Source organism: Haliotis rufescens, unplaced genomic scaffold (genome assembly GCF_023055435.1).
Source record: "Haliotis rufescens isolate VD_foot unplaced genomic scaffold, xgHalRufe1.0.p SCAF_4, whole genome shotgun sequence".
NCBI lineage: Eukaryota > Metazoa > Mollusca > Gastropoda > Lepetellida > Haliotidae > Haliotis > Haliotis rufescens.
The window spans coordinates 48,931,550-48,941,211 of record NW_025964112.1 but is presented as its reverse complement, the minus strand read 5'-3'; the positions used below and the strand labels follow the sequence as shown (position 1 = coordinate 48,941,211).

At 40.3% G+C, this 9,662-nt stretch overlaps 1 protein-coding gene across 14 annotated transcripts in view; it reads left to right on the top strand.

Moving 5' to 3' along the window:
- The window catches only part of LOC124151632 (myosin-IIIb-like), a 161,475-nt gene that overhangs the window by 54,027 nt on the left and 97,786 nt on the right, over positions 1–9,662 (top strand). The window lies entirely within an intron of this gene.

Sequence of the window (9,662 nt, the reverse complement as noted above, 5' to 3'; positions counted from 1 at the left end):
GTTCAATGCAGGTCTATGTGTATGTAAACGTAAGTGTTCAGTGCAGTTCTGTGTGTATGTAAACGTAAGTGTTCAATGCAGGAGTGTGTATGTAAACGTAAGTGTTCAATGCAGGTCTGTGTGTATGTAAACGTAAGTGTTCAATGCAGGTCTATGTGTATGTAAACGTAAGTGTTCAATGCAGGAGTGTGTATATAAACGTAAGTGTTCAATGCAGGTCTGTGTGTATGTAAACGTAAGTGTTCAATGCAGGAGTGTGTATGTAAACGTAAGTGTTCAATGCAGGTCTGTGTGTATGTAAACGTAAGTGTTCAATGCAGGAGTGTGTATGTAAACGTAAGTGTTCAATGCAGGTCTATGTGTATGTAAACGTAAGTGTTCAATGCAGGAGTGTGTATATAAACGTAAGTGTTCAATGCAGGTCTGTGTGTATGTAAACGTAAGTGTTCAATGCAGGAGTGTGTATGTAAACATAAATGTTCAATGCTGGTCTGTGTGTATGTAAACGTAAGTGTTCAATGCAGGTCTGTGTGTATGTAAACGTAAATGTTCAATGCTGGTCTGTGTGTATATAAACGTAAGTGTGCCATGGGCTGGAGGGTATTGTTGGTCAATTGATATATGGGTCATTCTCAAAAAATGTCAGAATTTCAACTAAGCAAAAACATCAAAATTGTCTTTTGTAAAATACCTTTTTTATTGACTCAGTACACAAAGTAACTTCTGAATAATAATGTTAAGCAAAATGACACCTTAATAATCAATGATGTCCTAATTATGATAATTAATTAACACTGAATAGGAAAAATATGTCTGTCCTGTTACCATGTTAACAATTATATTTTCTGTAACAATATTTTTCAAAGTTCAACACAAATCATGTCAGTTCTTGTTTTTCAATGTATTGTTTAATATTTCAATGAGTACAATTAAAAAGAGATTGGATACATTATTGTATGGACAGATTTGTCCAGCATTTGAGTCAAATGAAAACATTTGAATTCATTCAAATCCAATATGACAAACATACCCTGATTATTGCATCATATATTTGACACATATACTTCATTAGATGATATATGTTTGAATTCAAATATGTTCTTCTGAAAAATAAAAATAAATAATCAGTATATTTCTATTTTAAGTGCTGTAACAGGACAGACAACGTAGTAACAGGACGGACAATTGAAAGTAACAGGACGGACAATCGGCTTTGATTACAGATAACTATAACGTTCAGGAGTTTCAAGATTTTGAAATATCTGACAAATACGAAAAAAGTATGTGCAATTGATTACACCTGAACATATAAGGTGTAATTAACTGAATATTCTTGTATGTAATCTGAACTATAGAAACCGGTCGGTAACAGGACAGACAATTGAAAGTAACAGGACGGACAAACTTATGTTTGCAGTCAACTATCCTGTTCAGAAGTTCAAAGTTTTGAACTCTGACAAATAAGAAATTGTTTTGCTTAATTAACAGTTTCTGATCATATGGATGTTATTAACTGAATGTTCTTCCATGTAATCTGAATGTAGGATACTGGTAGGTAACAGCACAGACGGAAGTAACGCCAAAGACAATAACTTTTGCATTTTGGGTTAATCCCTAGAATTACAAAGAATTTAAATTGATTTAAACTTACACTAAATAGTCATGTGACAGTTTTTGTCATGAAGCAACAATACAATAACCAACTTTATCCATGTCAAACATCAACATAATCTGGAGAAAAAAAACTTGTCAGAAGATTTCCTGTTGAAGCTGTATTCTTTTGCAATTGTATACTCAAATAAACGGTCTGAAAAGGTGAACTATAGTTTCCTTAAAAGTACAATTCACTTGTATCTATGATTATTTGATTAGTGCCAGAATTAAATGCTGCCTTTCATTCACCCAGAAACCACAGGTTGTTTATGTTTTATCATATCTGTAATAGCTTCCCAGTAAATGTTTTCAACACTGAAGTGGGAAGCAGTGCCTTCAATCTTCTTTCGTTCAGGAATGATGGCAATAATGTCCTCGTGCTTGTACCAGCATTTGTCCAGCAGGAGTCTTGGCCAAAAGAATCATTTTTGATCCCATTTTTTGCCAGGCTTGTGCATGCATTCCACATATATATCATAGGTAGAAACATCTATGTATCCAGGATATGGAAAACCATCATATAACACAACCACACATATTCCAAGACACTCTTCTGTATCATCTGGAACGGATAGTAAAATGTCACTCTCACTTTTCTCAACCTCACCCTTCTCCACCACACCATCTGTCCTCTCCACACTTTTCACAACCTCACCCTTCTCCACCACACCATCTGTCCTCTCCACACTTTTCACAACCTCACCCTTCTCCACCACACCATCTGTCCTCTCCACACTTTTCACAACCTCACCCTTCTCCACCACACCATCTGTCCTCTCCACACTTTTCACAACCTCACCCTTTTCCACCACACCACCTGTCTTCTCCACCCTTCAGTTGTTTTTTCATCAGATAACTATCTTCAACAAAGTAGTCTATTTTTTTATGTATATATGTTTTCTTCTAAACTGTGATAAATTTGAAAACATATCTCTTAATGTTTCATAAAATTAGAATATTTAGTGATTGGATAAGAAACGTTAGATAAAGATGACCAAATGTCTGTGCTGTTACATTTAAGTCTTAACCAATTTTTTTTATTTAGCTTGGAAGATTTGTTCAGCCATAGCCTCTGGAATGCCTGTGTTATTTCAAAAGAATTATTTGTGTTAATATGGTAATTATATTATTGATTGGTTATACTAGGAAAGACAGTTTAAGGTGATGATAAGTCTGTGCTGTTACCACGGAATGTCTGTGCTGTTACTTTTTCATCAGATAACTATCTTCAACAAAGTAGTCTATTTTTTATGTATATGTTTTCTTCTAAACTGTGATAAATTTGAAAACATATGTCTTAATGTTTCATAAAATTTCGAATATTGAGTTATTGGACAAGAATAGTTAGATAAAGCTGGCCAAATGTCTGTGCTGTTACCAATATTTGTCTCTGCTGTTACTTTTAAGTCTTGAGCAACTTATTTTTATTCAGCTTGGAAGATTTGTACAACTATAGCCTCTTGAATGTCTGTGTTATTTCAAAAGGAATTATTTGAGTTATTATGGTAATTATATTATTGATTGGTTAAACAAGGAAAGACAGTTTAAGATGATGATAAGTCTGTGCTGTTACCACGGAATGTCTGTCCTGTTACATGTTTGAAGGTAACAGCACAGACAGTAACAGCATAGACAAATTGACATTAATTACAGGGTTTTTTAATGAGACCTCCCTTGAAATGTTGAGACCACATGGCATTGTGAACAGTTCATATTTTCTAATATTCTGAAAAAATGGTTTTAGAAAAAAATATTTGTTTTGGCAAAAATGAGCAGTAACAGCACAGACATAAGAAAAGAGTATTCATGATAGGAATAAACTTCCCTGTCAAGCAGAATTATCCAAGGTCTTCTCTCACTTGAAGGACACTGCTGCCATGATAGTACAGGAAGTAAGCTGTATTTCTGTTATTTTGAATTATGGGAATCTTGAAGGATTATCTATTTTTCAGTTTTGATCTATCCTGGTAACAGGACAGACACTTTTTTATGTACAAGTGTTTCTTACCAAAAACCAATATAAATAAAAGAGTGTATCTTCAAAAGATAATTTTATATCATGAGTTAGAAAGGTAATGTACAATATATAAACATTATTTACGTAATATATTGTATTTTTAGCAACATTAAACAATGTTGATGTGCAAACATAGGGTTACAGACACACCCTTCAGCTCAATTTAACCGCAATTAAGCAGTTTTAATTAAAATAAAATACCTAATAAGAAATACTGAAACTTAACTTTCAGACACCATGGTATGTTCTACGAAAAACACTTGTGTTTAAACATATCTAAAATAAATATTTTAATTGTTATTCAACTCGGACTAAAAAACTCACTTTTTTTAGAATGACCCATATATCTATTGTTTCTAAGAATTGAATTTCTCCAGATAAAAGACATATAGCAGTATATGATAATGAGCTTGTGTCCATTCAGCTGTTGTCCTGGTAACAACATGGTCAAAGTAAAGTGGTGATGCTGCAGCATATTGATGAGTTGGAGTGATTACCATCAGTTTTGGGTAGTCAGGCATACACTTATGTTTCAGAGATACACAGAAAATCATACGTAATGTTTTCACTTATGAATCCAGACTCTTAATAGCTTCTTCATGACCCAATATTTGTAGCTTGTTGTTCAAGTGCAGACGTTGTTGAGAATAAAGACTGACAAGCAGGGTTTATATTTTCATTTTGCACAAGAATGGTTTTATGTTGTCTACCATAGCTGGAATGTTGACTCCAGCTGCTCCTGAGAACCGAGCATGATTGTGTTCATCGTCCTGGCACATCTGAAGCAGTTACTGTTATACATGTAGTAGCATCCCCAGGGGATTCCCCTTCAGAACAGATCCCAAGTACATCAGGCTGTAAGAATTGGCTGCCCTCTGAATGTGTCTGGGATAGTTGTGAGTGGGTTGAGTGTGTCCCATCTGTGTCTGTGTTAATCCTGAATGTGTCAAGATGGTTGTGAGTGGGTTGAGTGTGTCCCATCTGTGTCTGTGTTAACCCTGAATGTGTCGAGATGGTTGTGAGTGGGCAGAGTGTGTCCCATCTGTGTCTGTGTTAATCCTGAATGTGTCAAGATGGTTGTGAGTTGGTTGAGTGTGTCCCATCTGTGTCTGTGTTAACCCTGAATGTGTCGAGATGGTTGTGAGTGGGCAGAGTGTGTCCCATCTGTGTCTGTGTTAATCCTGAATGTGTCGAGATGGTTGTGAGTGGGTTGAATGTGCCCCATCTGTGTCTGTGTTAACCCTGAATGTGTCGAGATGGTTGTGAGTGGGTTGAGTGTGTCCCCTCTGTGTCTGTGTTAACCTGAATGTGTCAAGATGGTTGTGAGTGGGTACAGTGTGTCCCCTCTGTGTCTGTGTTAACCCTGAATGTGTCGAGATGGTTGTGAGTGGGCAGAGTGTGTCCTATCTGTGTCTGTGTTAATCCTGAATGCGTCGAGATGGTTGTGAGTGGGTTGAGTGTGCCCCATCTGTGTCTGTGTTAACCCTGAATGTGTCGAGATGGTTGTGAGTGGGTTGAGTGTGTCCCCTCTGTGTCTGTGATAACCCTGAATGTGTCGAGATGGATGTGAGTGGGTTGAGTGTGTCCCCTCTGTGTCTGTGTTAACCCTGAATGTGTCGAGATGGATGTGAGTGGGCAGAGTGTGTCCCATCTGTGTCTGTGTTAACCCTGAATGTGTCAAGATGGTTGTGAGTGGGTTGAGTGTGTCCCCTCTGTGTCTGTGTTAACCCTGAATGTGTCGAGATGGTTGTAAGTGGGTTGAGTGTGTCCCATCTGTGTCTGTGTTAACCCTGAATGTGTCGAGATGGTTGTAAGTGGGTTGAGTGTGTCCCATCTGTGTCTGTGTTAACCCTGAATGTGTCAAGATGGTTGTAAGTTGGTTGAGTGTGCCCCATCTGTGTCTGTGTTAACCCTGAATGTGTCGAGATGGTTGTGAGTGGGTACAGTGTGTCCCATCTGTGTCTGTGTTAACCCTGAATGTGTCAAGATGGTTGTGAGTGGGTTGTGTGCACCCCATCTGTGTCTGTGTTAACCCTGAATGTGTCGAGATGGTTGTGAGTGGGTGTATCCCATCTGTGTCTGTGTTAACACTGAATGTGTCGAGATGGTTGTAAGTGGGTAGAGTGTGTCCCATCTGTGTCTGTGTTAACCCTGAATGTGTCGAGATGGTTGTGAGTGGGCAGAATATGTCCCATCTGTGTCTGTGTTAACCCTGAATGTGTCGAGAAGGTTGTGAGTGGGTTGTGTGCACCCCATCTGTGTCTGTGTTAACCCTGAATGTGTCGAGATGGTTGTGAGTGGGTGTGTCCCATCTGTGTCTGTGTTAACACTGAATGTGTCAAGATGGTTGTAAGTGGGTAGAGTGTGTCCCATCTGTGTCTGTGTTGACCCTGAATGTGTCGAGAAGGTTGTAAGTGGGTTGAGTGTGTCCCATCTGTGTCTGTGTTAACCCTGAATGTGTCGAGATGGTTGTGAGTGGGCAGAGTGTGTCCCATCTGTGTCTGTGTTAACCCTGAATGTGTCGAGAAGGTTGTAAGTGGGTTGAGTGTGTCCCATCTGTGTCTGTGTTTACCCTGAATGTGTCGAGATGGTTGTAAGTGGGTTGAGTGTGTCCCATCTGTGTCTGTGTTAACCCTGAATGTGTCGAGATGGTTGTGAGTGGGCAGAGTGTGTCCCATCTGTGTCTGTGTTAACCCTGAATGTGTCGAGAAGGTTGTAAGTGGGTTGAGTGTGTCCCATCTGTGTCTGTGTTTACCCTGAATGTGTCGAGATGGTTGTAAGTGGGTTGAGTGTGTCCCATCTGTGTCTGTGTTAACCCTGAATGTGTCGAGATGGTTGTGAGGTGGTTGAGTGTGCCCCATCTGTGTCTGTGTTAACCCTGAATGTGTCGAGATGGTTGTGAGTGGGTACAGTGTGTCCCATCTGTGTATGTGTTAACCCTGAATGTGTCAAGATGGTTGTGAGTGGGTTGTGTGCACCCCATCTGTGTCTGTGTTAACCCTGAATGTGTCGAGATGGTTGTGAGTGGGTTGAGTGTGTCCCATCTGTGTCTGTGTTAACCCTGAATGTGTCGAGATGGTTGTGAGTGGGTTGAGTGTGTCCCCTCTGTGTCTGTGTTAACCCTGAATGTGTCGAGATGGTTGTGAGTGGGTTGAGTGTGTCCCATCTGTGTCTGTGTTAACCCTGAATGTGTCGAGATGGTTGTGAGTGGGTTGAGTGTGTCCCATCTCTGTCTGTGTTAACCCTGAATGTGTCGAGATGGTTGTGAGTGGGTAGAGTGTGTCCCATCTGTGTCTGTGTTAACCCTGAATGTGTCGAGATGGTTGTGAGTGGGTTGAGTCTGTCCCATCATTGTCTGTATTAACACTGAATGTGTCGAGATGGTTGTGAGTGGGTAGAGTGTGTCCCATCTGTGTCTGTGTTAACCCTGAATGTGTCGAGATGGTTGTGAGTGGGTTGAGTGTGTCCCATCATTGTCTGTATTAACCCTGAATGTGTCAAGATGGTTGTGAGTGGGCAGAATATGTCCCATCTGTGTCTGTGTTAACCCTGAATGTGTCGAGATGGTTGTGAGTGGGTTGAGTGTGTCCCATCATTGTCTGTATTAACACTGAATGTATCTGGAGAGTGGCCGCCTCTATGAAGTAGTGTATAGGGTGTCTGCCTGGAGATTGGCCGCCTCCATGAAGTAGTGGATAGAGTGTCTGCCTGGAGAGTGGCCACCTTCCATGAAGTAGTGGATAGGGTGTCTGCCTGGAGAGTGGCCGCCTCCATGAAGTAGTGGATAGGGTGTCTGTCTGGAGAGTGGCCGCCTGCATGAAGTAGTGGATAGGGTGTCTGCTTAGAGAGTGGCTGCCTCCATGAAGTAGTGGATAGGGTGTCTTCCTGGAGAGCGGCCGCCTCCATGAAATTGTGGATAGAGCGTCTGCCTGGAGAGTGGAAGGTTTGTTGTTTGATCCCCAGACCGTATCATACCAAAGGACATTAAGAAATGGTACTTGTTGTTGCCCTGCCTGGCACTTGACACATAATTCTGCCAGGATAGATAGAGTGTGTGACCTAGCCGAGGTATGTCATCTTAACCAGATGGCATATACCAGTGTTCAACAACTGGTTTGCCTGGCGAAAACTCAGTTATTCAAGAGCTGTGATGTAACATGAATATGGCGTAAAACAACTCCACTTGATCCCTCAAATGCTCACCAGATTGCTGATACAGTTTTTAACAAAACTCACTCACTCACTCCCAAGGTGTCAATACAATCTAATCGCATATAACATTCATTCCAGAATCAGAGCAAGGTGACCACATTTTATGGAGATTAATGATTGATGAATCCATGACATTGACCAGACGTACCAGGAGATCTGTGTTTTGTTGTAATTGAATTTTGACATGGTCACCAGAGCGATCATGTTTTATTGATAGCTTCGAGAGTTAATGAAAAAAAGATTGCCCCTCTTGCAGTGTCATTGTGCTGAGAGTCAGAGTGGGAGATGAATTCTGCAGTGGAGATGGCCCAATGTTCATGCAGTATTCATGTGTTTGCGGGGATCTAGCCTACTTCCTGCTGTATGTGGTATTGACACATACATGCTCAAGTGAATTGTAATCACAAGAGTAGGCTCTCCTTGTTGTTACTTCCTCAAAGATATTACAAATCCTGAAATTACAAAATTATTGATTATATTTTTTTAAAGCCAGATCCTTGTTTCAAACCAAGCACAGGAAATGTATAAGTTAACAAAATATTTTCATAAAATGTTGCTGGTCACATGGTTTTTGATACGTAGGGATGTAGGGATTCGTCTAGCTCTGCCCAGAGGCTGAGGGGCGGTCGGGTAGCCTAGTGGTTAAAGCGTTCGCTCGTCACGCCGAAGACCCGGGTTCGATTCCCGACATGGGTACAATATGTGAAGCTCATTTGTGGTGTCCCCCACCGTGATATTGCTGGAATATTGCTAAAAGCGGCGTAAAACCTCATTCACTCACTCACTCAGAGGCCGATGTGTGGCCCCATGTCTGCAGCAATGCCAGTTAAAAGTCCCACATTGGAATTACTAGTTTTCCAATTAATGTAAAGCCCCAATTTTGAACAAAATGAACATTTTTCCCCAATTTTCCTGACAAAGACACTTTGTTTGGAATCCTAGATAAATCTCTGGTTACCTATATGGAGATTGGTGTGTGTCTGCACTCTGCAGTAAATTTATGCCACAGCAGCTGTAAATTGTTGCGTCAGAGACAGGCAAACTGGTGGTTGATAGCACGAGCAATAATCATTGAGTGAGTGAGTGAGATGGTTTTACACCATATTGTGTCGGGGGCACAAATATGGGTTTCACTCATTGTGGGGAATTGAAACTGGATTTTTGATGTGACGAGCCAAAGATTCAACCATAAGGCCAACCCACCACTCCCAGTAGAAGAATAAGAAATTGTCACTGCTTACACATTTGTACTTGTGATGAGTGAGTGAGTGAGTGAGTATGGTTTTATGCCGCTTTTAGCAATATTCCAGCAATATTCCAGCAATATCACGGCGGGGGACACCAGAAATGGGCTTCACACATTGTACCCATGTCTGGAATCGAACCCGGGTCTTCGGCGTGACGAGCAAACGCTTTAACCACTAGGCTACCAGACCGCGCCTTAATTGTGATGAAGAGTGAGTACAATATGAGTGTCATAAGAATCATAAACTTTTGGAGACAAAAAATAATAAAAAATGTAAGGAATAATTAGACAATCATAGAATTACAATTAAGACAGAAATTCTTGAAGATCATATCTTACTAATATATGTGTCCAACTCTGATTCAATTGGGGAACTTCAACAGACCATTATTTACGAACGACAATAAGCATAATTAATCAATTGTATACAAGGTGAGATGGCATCTTGACCTCAGTACAAGCATTCCAAGCTACAATCAACAGTACTTAATGACCCCTCAATGTTCTGAGACAGAATGTGGAGTATATTTGTAT